Below are 12,797 nucleotides of genomic sequence, written 5' to 3'. Positions count from 1 at the left end.
TTTTTGAAAGAAGTACGATGCTTAATTCTAATAATTTCCAGAAAAAATTACTTTGTTTGACAGTAGCTGACTCACCTACAGTAAAGTCCACCTTAAAAAAAAAAAGACTAATCCACCTCCCCTCTTTTCTTTCATCTGAAATGATGTCCAAGCTTTCTGGAGAACAAATCTCTTGGTTTCACTTCAACTGCCAAAAAAACATCAGACAGTTTAAATTAAAGACTCTCTTTGGGACTATTTTCTGAATGGCTGATATGTAAGTCTGATGAAGTCATGGAAATGAAATTATTTAGTGTTAAATAACACTTGCCTTACCCAGCTTTCCTTTCATGCTGTGACTTGGAATAGAGCAAATCTTTTATAGTCATTCTGATTTACCACAAAATTAAAATGTTCTTTCCTAACTAGTTGTCTTTGTTGTCTTTTTTTTTTTTTTTTAGCAGAATGTGACATCCTAAATGAATGGTTGGTAGGAAAAACGTATACTGAAGTCTCTATATTGGCATTTAACAGAAGTGGACCTCTCTAGATAAAGTGTCTTTTTACCAGTAAAGTTTTAAACAATTTTTTCTGAAGCTATACTTGAACTTTCCTGGGAAAGACCTCTCTGCAAGTAGCACCAGTGTCTTCCCAGTATGATGATGGACTGGATGATGTTCTCAAATTAAAGATATATACCTAATATACCTATGTGTATTCTTTTTTTAAACCTATATCTTTTAATCTCACGGATGATGTTGCAAACACAGTGCAAAATGCTTGCCCAGAAATAAGATATGCCTTGCCCACAAAGGTTGTGGAGTCTCTGTCCTTGGAGATACTCAAAAGTTGACTGGACACAACCCTAAGCAATCTGATCTCACTGATCTTTCTTTAGCAGGGAGGTGAACTAGACAGTCTCAGGAGGTGACTTCCAAACTCAATAATTCTGTGATTATGTGATGTTTCATGTTCATCACAAATGTAAGTGTTTTCACAAATGGAATGTAGGTTTCTTTGTCAAAACCCAATGCTAAGCAAAAACCCATCTCTTTCCATCCTTTTCAGAATATATATATATGCGCAAGTAGGGTGACATAGGTATGGTTGACTCTTATTTGGAAGGATTATGGCAAACCATGAAAAGAAGTATATGTTTAGTACTATATTTAACGCTTTTAACCTACCTAAAGAGCATTATTCTATAGTTATTACTTTAAAACTTTACCATAAACTCTAGAGAGGCCACAGTGATGTGTACAGGAGCTTTTTACTACAATTAGTGAGGCACTAAGAATTCATTATAGATTTGGCCACATTCCTAAAAATATCTGCATGAAGATGAGGCCTCCAATTCATCTTTAGGTGCCCGTTCTGAATCTTCTGAAGTGTTGAGCATCTCACAGATACCACTGGTATCTGTCACCACTGTTCAGTGCTTACTAATTCTGGACAGAAGAATTGTTGGTTTTTTAGTTATCTATATATGGGTGCAGGAGACCTAAACTTTTGAAAAGTGTTTGGTCCTTTTAATCTTATTTTTAAATTGAAAATATTAGTCTGTATGGAGCATATTCTCATGTCCCACTATTATAAAAGTTTGGTTTCTGAATTTAAAAAAAGCCCATCCTTGCCACTCTTTCAAATTTATTTTCCCATTCATAAGTTCTCTAACATTAACTAAAAAATTATTGAAATATTTGGATATGATATTTTTTAAAATGAAGTATAATAAAGATTAACCTGCCTGAGTTTAAATCACATCAACATCCAAAATTTTTTAAAAGCGTAACCTGGGATGAAATGATAAAAGCTTCTACAGTACAGAAAGTGAAAAAAGGCAAAGCTCACATCTCATCCTGTTTACCTTACTGATATATGGTGCATGAATATGATATAAATTAAGATTCTTCATATTACTAAAATAACTTTTTCTCATTCAGTCTTGGACTTCATTTTTACTGAAGGTAGCTGCAAAACCCTCATTACTTTAAGAAATGTAGGACTAGGGTTCCAAATATATAAAAATGTAATACCATATAATTTGTATGTTGGTTGTCTTTGGATAGTTTCTGCCCTTAGTGGACAGGAATGATGTCAGCAGCTAAAAATTCTTTCCCAAAAGCACTTCTTTTTCAAGATCTGAATTTTGTTATAAGAAGTTATTACAGTCTAGCAGCTTTTATAGCATTTTTAACATACAAACACACAAAAAAAAGGCTTAATTATTTGTATTTAAAGTAATGTTACTCTGTTTTGGTTGTTACTACATTTATATTAGAAGACTGTAAATAAGTGCTTATTGCAGAAACTAGGGCACATGAGAGCTATACAGATGTCCTTTATGTGATGCCCTTGGATCATACTTTGTAAGAACACTTGGACTGCCACAGAAGGGATAATTTGCCAGTGACTAAACTTTAAACTAAATTTCCAAATGTACTTTTCAAGCTACACATATCAGCTTCTAAAAGCTCAAGTGCTATCCCTGAATAAGATAGAACTGACAATTTATCAGAGCAATTATGTTAAAATTTAAAGGTTCTATATTTTAACAATAAGACAAATTTATGATCAGATAGCGATTTGTGATAAGTGATTTATAAAACCTTCCTGTGTTGTACTGGAAACTGGAAGGATGTACCATACAATAATTAGCTTTGCATGGAAAGAATATAATTGCCATCCCTTAAAGTTTTAAACTTGTTTTCTTTCCTATCCCATGTATTTTCTGTTATGCACTTCCTGAAGCTTATTTAAAAAACAAAAACAAAAACAAAACAAAAACAAACAAAAAAAACCCAAACCACAAACAAACAAAAAAAAAACAACCAAACAAAAAACCCACACAACTTTCAGAAAGCAACTGTAGAAATTACATATTTTTTTTCTTGTCTCATCTGAGTTTTGAAGAGCAAAGCATAGAGGAGTACAGGATGCACCCCTGATGCTGGAGAGACACTGCATTATCATTAAGCAGTTTAGTACATCCTCCAGCTGAAAGCTACATCAACTGCATCAACTGGAGCTTTCTAGTGGAGGAAGATTTTATGAATGGGTGGATCTGGATACTGCCTTGTAAAATCAGCAGCTAAATAATTCAAGACTAAATTAAACTTGAGGTGTGGACTGGATCCAAGTGTTTCACCACTTGTCACATCTACATTGGCTTCAAGAGCTGTGCTTCAGCTTACAGGTCCAGGTCTCTATATAGGTAGATGTATTCCCAGATAGATATATGTAGGAGGAGCATTGGTGTAGTGCAAACTAGTCCCTGTGCTGGAGATTCCCTGCCTGCAGAGCAAACTTGTAAACCTTTGTGGTCAAGACAGGTCAATAGAAAGCCAGTTCAGTTGAATGGAGGAGCCTGAACTAACATGACAGCATGACAGAATTTGAACCGAATCAAGAAAGTTGTAATCTCATTAGAAGCTGAAATGACTTGCGATAGAATTACCATTTCCCAGGAGGATTTTTTAATTTCTCTGTCTGGGAGACCAAGAAGTTTAGAGGGGAACTGTGGGCTGCCCTTACCACTCATTTCTGAGAAATTCAAGTGATGCCCACATAGTTCTGAAGCCATGTTGTACAGTATGACTGCATGTCCACCTAAAGATGCCTTTTGGTGAACTTCATACAACACCAACTGAAAGGGAAACTGATGTTGGAAAATGTTAACTGAGTCATCTCTCAATCATTTTAAGAACAGTTTACACAAGTTTTCCAGCTCTTGGCTGCGATATTTTTTATACCTTAAAGCTTGCCTCTTAAAAAGCCATATGAAAATCTCTCGAAACTGTCTGAATTTTATGTGAATAGTCAGTGCTACAGAGTTTGGTATTCAGTTTCCTGGAAATATTTCAGGCCTCTCATTGCTAAAATTAACTTATAACTGATTAAAGATTTAGATTCTTCTGGCTTTCCCATTGTGTGTTAAATTGAAAATACACATCTTTATTTTGGTCAAATAAAATTAAGGCAGTTGTTATTTAAGTTGGTAAATACATTTTTAAAAATTCTACTTAAGTAGAAATAGTGTATCTTCACCCTTCCAAAATCTTTGTTTACACTGAAATTAAGAGCCTAAAGATTCTGAAAATAGAAGGGATTTATTAAACCAGTTCACGTATCCTTAGTCATAAAAACCACTTCGATTTGCACTGAAATATTTCTTTGGGAGAAATCATGATTTTCTTGTAGAAGCTGAATAGTCATCAGTTCCTGCTGCACAGGTCAGATCTGTATTATTCTTTGCAGATTTCTATAAGTAGACATTTTCTTCTGTTCTACATTATCAGCCTGTAGCACTCAACTACTCCCACCAGTGTGCATGCATGTGTGTAAAAATGCATGCATATGAAAACAGAAAAGGAACAAAACATGCCATAGAACTACAAAATAGGAAAAACAAAACTGTGTAAGTAAGCTTGAAATATTTCCTTTTGTTAGTCAGGATCAGCTGAGCTTTTATTATCCCTGGCAGAAGTTTTCTTAACTTTTTCCTATACAAGTCACTACACCACAGATTTTTACAATAACAAACACAATCAAAATGTATTAAAATCCAGCAGAGCTGGATCATCAACAGATTTCTTTCATGCAGACATCAAGGGCCTACTGTCATTTTTGGAAACTCTGAAAGGTTCATCTTTGATCACCTAGGAGATGTTTGGTGGGGAGAGGTTAACAGGACCAGGAATCCCTCCTTAATGGCAGGATGGAGGAAGTGGTAACTTTGCAGAAATCATGCTTGTCTCTGTGGGATTCTATGTTTTTTCCTTATAATTTCTTAAGCAAATTACAGTGTCTGACTGTTTAGCTGTGATTGCCTCACCTCCTGGAGAGGACAGAAGGCTGATGGGTCTGGAGATTTTATGAGACCAGAAATTAGGCAGAGAAGAGCCAAGGCTGGTATAATTCAACCCTTTTCCAGTCCCTGAGGGAGCAGCAATCAGTGGCTAGCCATCTCCTCTACAGCACTGCACCAGCCCAACCAGCACATGCTGCCATTTAGCCAGCCAAACAGGTGTAGGAGATGTAGAAAGGATTTGGGAGGAGTGTGAGGACTAAGGGACGTTAGGGTATTTGGTATACAAGACAGGCTTTATTACTTTTGCAGCTAAGGGAGTAACCTGCTCAGCTACTGGAGCTATGATCAAGCTGCCGTGGAGTTGTTTAACCCACAAACGGAGAAGGGTGGCTTTTGAACCCTCCTCTCTATGAAGGGGTTTTAGTCTGCTGCTCCAGTTTCTCAGAAGTGAGAGCTACAAGTTAGTCTGCAACTTGGCATAGAGTCATGTTTCTGCTGAAGCCATACGACTATGCAGAAAAGGAATGTGAGATTTATGGGGCCAGCGAGGGAGACTAAGCAAATGGAAGTCTGAGTTTGTAGCCCAGAGATGAGGACACTTCCCTGAGAATCTCATCCTTGCAGCACTGAGACCACATAATAAAAATAACAAATATGCAAACAGTGCCAATTATAAATAACGTTTACAATGGAACAGAGCTTGTGGTTTGATTTTTTTGCTTGTTTGTTTAGGGTATTTTGGCTTTTTTTTCTCCACCTATCCATTTTACAAGAAGCAGGGATGGGGCTTATTCCTCTGAATAAACCTTCCCTTCTCCAGCTGGAGGAAAGGGGCCAAAGGCAGAGAGAGACATCGGAACGCTGTAGCTCAGCTACACGTGTTATTACATTGCAACACTCACGATTATTATCACAGGGGCCATAAAATGGGGCTCTTTTCAAGACTCCTCGAGTTTCCACAAACAGCTGCTGCCAGCTGAGGAATTTGGGCTGAACTACACGTAATTCCCAACTGTGATCATCAGCGGCTGCTCTCCCAGCGGAGGCAGCCTCTCCAGCAGCTGCTTGCTCTCCCCTGCTCCAGGTCCAGCTCCGCCGCATCCCACTGACAGGCAGCAACCCTCCCAGGGGTGAATGCCCTTAGTGATGCCCTGAGTGGACTCTGGAGCAAATGAGGCGAATGGTAAGCTTACGGGGTCAGAGTACTTAGTCATGGAAAATAACAGGAATCAAGGAGTGCTTTCTGGAAGGATGGTAAGTTGCTTGAGGCAGCCTTGACTGTTTTCACTTAGAAAAGTTCACTGATGCTTTCCCAGGCTATGTTCTTCAGTGTTTACTGCAAAGTTGTCCTCTGTTGTGCAGGATTTGCAAATAGGAGTAATTTCATTATTTGCATCCTACATCCCTAAAATAATAAACAATTGTCTTTCATTAAAGAGAAGCATCTACAGCCTCTTTCTCCCACTTGTGAAGTAAAAGTTTGTTCTTGACCTTCTCCTCACTTGCTAGGAAATCAGCAGTAATAATTAAAAAGAAAAAAGTGAGAAAGCCTGAAAAATTAGAAAACTATTTATCTCAAGTTATTTTTAGAAGATATATAAAAAAAACAGTGTCCATTGGAATGTATAAGACTACTAAAATACATTTTTAAAGGTTATTCTCAGCCATTCTTCAGATTTGTTTTCTGCGCAACAGTCTGTAAGAGTCATATTGCATTAAAATCCATTTTGGATTTATTTTTTATCACACATTATTATTTTTGTATAACTCTGACCCTTCTCATGGGAAAAAACAGGAAACTGAACTCCATCCCCTGCTGAGGTGGCATCTCACGAAGTCAGACATACTGACATGTTACTACACAGGGTTTTTTTCCAAATATTTACAACATTGCTTCCCACAACAGAGTGAAGAACACAGAAAAACAGAAATAAATTCACACATTATGATCAAATGCATAATTTCCATTATCATAGTACTAAGATTAATGAAGGTCCTAGCAAAGGTTTACAAATTAGTGCATTGCTGTCACTGCTCTTTTCCATTTCCACCCACTCTGTGTTGTGAACACACATTTCGAAGTATAACGGATGTTGCATGCTACAGATGTTATGAATTATTTTTCAATGCTAGTCACATTTTTGGTACAGATAGATTCAGCCTCCTGGCTCCAATAGCTAATACCTAAGAGTAATGATATATTCTTGAAACTAAAAATCAAGCAACTTCCTTTTCTGTGTTCTTTCTAACTGACTTTTAATTTCAAAGGTCTGGAAGGTATATGAGTTCTCAGTAAGCACAGAAATATTTTCAAAAAGCAGAAGAATATTCTGAAATAATCATGAGACTTCAGGGATTAAGACATTAAGTAAAAAAAAATCAAACATGAGTTCTCTGAACTCCTAGAATTGCCAGCTTTACATTTCCCACTGTCATGGTTACAGACATAAAACATCCCATCAGAGAACAGCAACTGTCCTGTGTGATTCATGCAATCTGCCAGCACCATGTGCATAATGGCTTTAGTCAAAGTGGATGCAATGCAGATGTACTAGTTATGAGTACTCATGCATTAAGGTGAACCATCTATTTCTTATGAGTATTTACAGTAGTCAGAAGAGAGCATTTCAATGATTCATAAAAGTGAGCATTATTTAACAAATTACATTTTGAATTACTCTTTTGAGTAACATAATTTGATGTTTGCTCAATTTGCAGTTTTAAGGAGCAGGTAACAGACACCAATTTAAGGCTAGCTCCCTCAATCTGTACTTTGGGATTTACCAGAATTAGCACTACCATAACGGAACAGCAATAAAGAGTTATTTGGGGCAGGGCGCGGGGGGGAGATATCTTCTCAGGTTTCAAGTAAACTTACCCCTTCCTGTTCTGACCACATGGTCATTGCACAGCCCTAGTTTTATTATGACCTGGGGGCAGAGATGTGTTCCTGGTTATTTTGGGTACTTCCAAACATAACATAGCCATTTTTCATAAATGTTGTAGGGTTGTTTTCAACCTAATTCCACACATGAAAACAATGGAAGGAGACACTGTGACTCTGTCTGAACACAGTGAATAACATTTAAATAAATGTTGAGAGAGAATTTTATGACTCAATCAGGGAGTCTGCAGACCTGCTAGTTCCCTCTTTCTACTAGATGATGTTGGATATATCCTTGTAACTCTTAGATATTTTTGGCATTTTACTCTTTTATTTTGTTAGTTATTTAGTGATAGACCTTCCCCAGCTCAGCTATCTCTGTAAAAGTCATCTTCTACAGTCCAGAGGATGTAAACTCTCTGCCATGGAGCAAGACAATAAATAAATGTTGCCTCCTAACCCTGAAAATAGTAAGATTTCCATTCAGTTACCATTTTAAGTTCCTCCTGTATCTGAAACTTTCTGTACGTCTCCTTTTCTAAACTTTTCTGTTATTACTTCCCTTGAAAAAGCAAGATTTTCCTTTCCATGTTCATACTGCCCCTTATTTTCTTCAAAGCATTCCTATTGTATCTATCCTGGTCTCCTTCCATTGACTTTCTCCTTTTTCATTTATATCCTAGAATCTGCTCATTATCTAGTATCTGCCTTTTTTGTTGTTGCTTTCTGGGCTGCTGCTACTATACAAACTTTATTAGCACCTTTTGCCTTTCCGTTTCCATTCTTACTTCCCAGTGGTAAAGAATCCCAGTTTGAAGGTGTGGAAATCAAAGCTGAAGATCTAATTGAACTTATGGAAAGAAATTACATCAGAGCTGAATGATAACATAGTTTTATAGTCCTGTTTGACTAACTCATTTATGTCTTTGCTCCTACACCTCTTAGGTAGAGATATTCAACAAAAAGTTTGGCTATTGCACCACTATAAACACTTCTCTTCCATGTCACCCTAAAAAATAAATTAATCGTGAGCCTGTTCAGTTTCTGAGGCCCACACTGGAGCAGTGGAAGGGAGAAATTGCACTCCAGAGTACAAACTGAGGTCATCCTAGACTTTCACACTTTAGATGGTTCAGGAGGTGCAGGCAGAAATTGGTTCTGGGACAACCTATTGCACATTTATTTTATGTTGATGATGTATTATAGTACCAGACTGTAGCCTCATTTACGCTTGCAAGTTTTAAATGCTTTAACATTTCTATAAATAATCTGTCATTTTGTTCTTTTGCCTTTAAGTCCCTAAAGTTGCCACAAAATTAGGTTGCAGTAAAGGTTTCTTGTTTTCACTGCTTTTTAAAATATGAGTATTTATTGCATTCCTTTTCTTATGGAAATCAAAACTGAAAGCATCTTCTCTTTAACAGATTTTTGTAGCAACTCAAAACTCTCCAAATAAATTCCAGGAAACAAACACAAATGTGTATGGGATACTGTCCTGGGTGCCCTCTCACTTGAGAGCATGCACACAGAGAGCACAAAAATTCTTTAAGTACGGCTTTTCACCTTTTTCATTCCCTATTAACTGCCTAAGAAGTTTTCAGTAGAGTTGCCTATATAGCAAATGTAACCCTTCTAACAACAAAGCTGTTCAAATCCCATAATTGGTCCCATAAGTTGAAAACTACAACTCAGCCACCCCAAACTCCCAAAAAAAAACCTGCACAGGCACAGTCCTTGGTCTTAAGATCCCTTTGTGTCTATGTTCATAATTTCCATCTCTTTACTTGCAGAGAAGTCAATAAGCAAGTTCTATTTCATTTATTTATTTTACTTTCATAGAGGACATAGTAGGACAACAATGCTCTGCATGAATGACCCCTTAAATATAATACAGCCAAAGAGACCAAGTATTCCAGTATTTGTCAATATTGTTTGTCAAGGAAAGCATGTAAATCAGGAGAAAGAAGTTAAAAAATTTCAATGTATTTTGAAGGAAAAGATAAAATTTTATCCAGAAAAATACTGTTGTTTTTTTTTTTCCTGTGACCTGATTATCTTCTTTTGTACCACTTCCTTTTAATCAGGTCCAGGGCATGCGTAAATTAAAATGCAGACCAGCGAGTCTACAGCTGACAAGGAGGGGACACTGTCAAATCTGTGTTAGAGAGACATGTTTTGAGAATTTGTTTAAAACTAAAATCTTTTCTAAATACCATGGTAACTGGACTCTGAAAGCACAGTTTTCCTGAGTAGCTGAAGGCTAGTATTGGCAGTTCCTTGTTGTGGCTTCACATAGGACCCACATTTCTAGATCTCCTCCCTGTTGGCAGAGGGTTCTCTGTGACCATTGGGAAGGAGCCTTTGGACTCTTCAGCTCTTTCTAAGGCTTGGCTGCGAACCTTTCACTGTTGAATAGCACAGACTTTTATGTTGTGAAAACACAGACAGTTTTTAAATAGTTATACATCTTACCAAATAATACACTCTATAAAAGTGTTAAGAACATAATACACATACTATAGATGTTTATAATACTAGTAGGTGTCAGCAGTGATTTAGTATGTTTTAAGCACTGAAATCACTTTCCATGGCTTATAATAACTAACTCACATTTTACTAGCTACCTATTACCTATTTCTTTGTGCATTGGGAAATTTTAGAAATTAAACCTTGTTACAGTGCAACACAGAAAACAGTCATTTCTTGTATCAGTTGGACTTGGCAGCCAGGATTTCCATTCCTGCCACCAGGCCTTCCTAAATGGCACTGCCTAGTTTTAAGAAAGTAAACAAATCTAAAAAAAAAAAAAATTTAAAAAATAATAAAAATTTGAAAACACACAGAGTTGGTAACTGTCACCTTGGAGTAAGCAGCTAACAAATAAGGGATGTATTTACAGTAAATTAATTTTCACCTGGAATCATGTTTATCGACCAGAGCATCAGCAATTCAGGTTGCAATGTAACAAGGCCTGTCTTTCACTGTTACACTGGCAAAAGCTAATGACGTTTTTTTTAATATAAAGCAGTCTACATCCAGGTCAATATATTTTTTTTCTTGACAACTTTTGAAGAGTATTTACTAATTATTGGGTTCTTGACTTAACTTTTCAGGCTGTGCTGAGTACAGGGTTTTAATTCATGCTTCCAAGGCATCCCAAAAAATTGTATCTAAGAAGACTGTATACAAAAATTTTAATAATCCATGGCAAATTTATTACAAAATAATGCTGGTAACCCGAGTTTATTTTTTCCATGCTTTACTTCTATCACACATAACTTTATTAATCTGAAAGGAAATTGTATAGCCTCTAGTGATCATTGAGGCCCTGTATTGGCAGTTTAATTCTCCAAGAGTGATTTATCATTTCTGTCACTGACATCCAACTCAGACAGGATGAAATGCCCGTTTGGGCAGCTACCTAGCTGTCCCCATGGCTGTGAAAGGAGCACAGATGAATCATAGGTAGCTAACATCACCTGAGAACACTCCTATATTACAGATAATACCTGTAATCCTTCATATAGGTCCTCCAGTCTGATCTCCAACATATTAAGTGTTACAATTGACCCAGTTAGCATGTGGAAAGCCCAATGATTTGTGTTTGACTGCCATAGTTATGTTTGGCTAAAAAATGTCGTCAACAAAGGCTGTTGTTTTAAAGGCTCAGCAACCAGAATGCAAATTAACAAAAGCTTTTATGTAAAAATTATATTTGCTAATGTTTGGCCACTTATGGATCTATGCTTTCTCTTATTTCATCTTTAGAAATCTGCAAGATTTTGAGCTAAACATTCAGCTTTAAAAACTATGTTTTTGAAGGGCTGGTAAACATTCAAATAATGGCAGGGATTCTAAAGCTAAGTACACAATACTAATTAATCCTATCTGATTTCTTGAACTCAAAAAATGACTGAAAATGATCACCAAAGAGGTATGTATTATTTTTCTTTAAAAAGATTTCATGTTGACAGCAGAAGTTCACACCAATTTATATCCCCAAGGAGATAATTTCCTTTATAATTTCCTTTATAACAAATGGAGTCATGATCAGAAAATGAGTGTTCAAATGTTTATGGAAAATTTTATACAAGGAGGTAAATCACCTTTTGTCAAAAAATAAATTAACTGTTATCACTTTACCATGGTTCAGCTGTTGAAGAGCCATCAGTTAATACAGTTCAGACACTGTATGTGTTCAGATAAACTGCCTCATGTTACCAGATCTTTGGAATAATGGTTTACATATCTGTGTGATTTTCTCCCACTGGTCTCAAAGTGCTTTTCAAACACATACTCCAACACCCATGCTAAGCTTTAATATACCCTTATTTACTTTATGGCTGGAGAAACCCTGCATTTCTGAGCTGTAAGAAAACTTCAGTTTAAGCTGTGATACTGCTTAAACTTTGATTACTGACGTCTATCTCTTGCACACCTTTTGGAGACCACAAAACCTCCATGGAGGCAACAGGGCTGAAGGGACGCCCTACTTCCTGTGGAGCCTCCAAGGAAGGTGATCTCATTGCATCCTGCAGAACATAGGCACTTCTCACTTCGTAAGGGGCTGCCAGACTCCTCTGAAGGTGAAATAAAGCTCTGACAAATGCACGTATAGAGCATTCTGCATCAGCCGCAGGGCCAAATAATCACACATGCATCTTCCTGCCTTCCAGGGTGTTCTGGGAGGAACCTGTTCTTGAGACTCCCTTTGGGAGGATGAGACTTTAAATGGAATGGTTACTCCTTGCTAGGGCTTTTAACGAGGCATGTTTGCCTGCCAACTGACTGCACATCTTCCCTGTATTTATTATTTTAAAACAGGAATTGCTGCCTCTGACCAGTTGTATCAGCTACTCCCCACCTGTAGTGTGTGCTAACTAGGAAGGTGTTTGAGATTTCTATGGAAAGCCTGGCTATAGCATAGTAATGTCTTATACTGAGACATGATTAAAAAGTGCACCTGTGGTTCCCTTTTAGCAACAGGAGGCAGATTGAGAAAAAGCAGCACTTTAAAAGATACTGAAGTGGCCTTCCTTGATGAGATCCTTGAGCCTGTTGCACAAAGGTAATACATCTCATATAAACTGAGCCCGTGGGGTTCTGCTCTTGATCTGTCAGTAA

At 37.0% G+C, this 12,797-nt stretch overlaps 1 protein-coding gene across 1 annotated transcript in view; it reads right to left on the bottom strand.

The window, feature by feature from the left end:
* DCN (decorin) overlaps positions 1–12,797 on the bottom strand; it is a 40,877-nt gene that overhangs the window by 20,087 nt on the left and 7,993 nt on the right. The window lies entirely within an intron of this gene.

This window comes from Streptopelia decaocto, assembly GCF_964273445.1.
Source record: "Streptopelia decaocto genome assembly, chromosome: 1".
Lineage (NCBI taxonomy): Eukaryota > Metazoa > Chordata > Aves > Columbiformes > Columbidae > Streptopelia > Streptopelia decaocto.
The sequence above is the reverse complement of the archived record's forward strand: the minus strand, read 5'-3'. Positions and strand labels throughout refer to the sequence as shown.